Source organism: Cyprinodon variegatus, unplaced genomic scaffold (genome assembly GCF_000732505.1).
Source record: "Cyprinodon variegatus isolate N-32 unplaced genomic scaffold, C_variegatus-1.0 Scaffold269, whole genome shotgun sequence".
Classification (NCBI taxonomy): Eukaryota; Metazoa; Chordata; class Actinopteri; order Cyprinodontiformes; family Cyprinodontidae; genus Cyprinodon; species Cyprinodon variegatus.
Window position 1 is genome coordinate 74,338 of NW_015150722.1, and position 672 is coordinate 75,009.

Genomic DNA, 672 nt, shown 5'->3' on the forward strand with positions numbered 1-672 from the left:
AACCCCCCCCCCAGAACCCCCACCCTCCCACATGTTCCTCCCTAAACAGGGAACAGGATGAGGAACGCCGCTCTCCGTCTCATTTCCTCTCCTGACACCACCTGTCAGACGTCACTCGGTGAACGATCAGAACATCAGAACCTTGTTGCTCATCAGTCTCCTGCTGCACCCCCACAGTAAAAATAGAACCGCTGTGTCTGGATGCCCCCCCCCCCATCCCCCTCACCTTCATCACTGCAGAGGGGATGACAGAACCAGGCCTGACCCGTCACTCAGGTAACAGAACCAACCAGAAGCTTCATTAGCAACGTCTGCTAACGTCTTTTATTCAAAGCTGCAGATGTTGATGAAGGCAGGAAGGATCTCCTGTAGAGGTCTGACCCCAGCGGTTATAGAAAAGCCTCTGACTGATGAAGGGGATGCTCAGGGCTGGCCATAAGGTTCTTCATCTAATGAAGGATTTTCCAGAGCAGAACCGGCGTCGGGGCTTCTTTCCCTGGGAGGGAACTGATGGACGTTCAGAGGTGAAGGACATGGCAGCAGCTCAGCAGAACGACTGGATGATCATTTAGGTTCTGGATGCTGAACCACACAGCAAGCGCTCTCCCTCCTTTTCCTCATCTTCCCTCTGGTTCCGATGGGCTCAACGCCATCTGACTGACCTACGGTGGC

At 54.2% G+C, this 672-nt stretch overlaps 1 protein-coding gene across 1 annotated transcript in view; it reads left to right on the plus strand.

The window, feature by feature from the left end:
• The window catches only part of LOC107089874 (endothelial cell-selective adhesion molecule-like), a 70,796-nt gene that overhangs the window by 16,568 nt on the left and 53,556 nt on the right, over positions 1-672 (plus strand). The gene's annotated exons all lie outside the window — the stretch shown is intronic.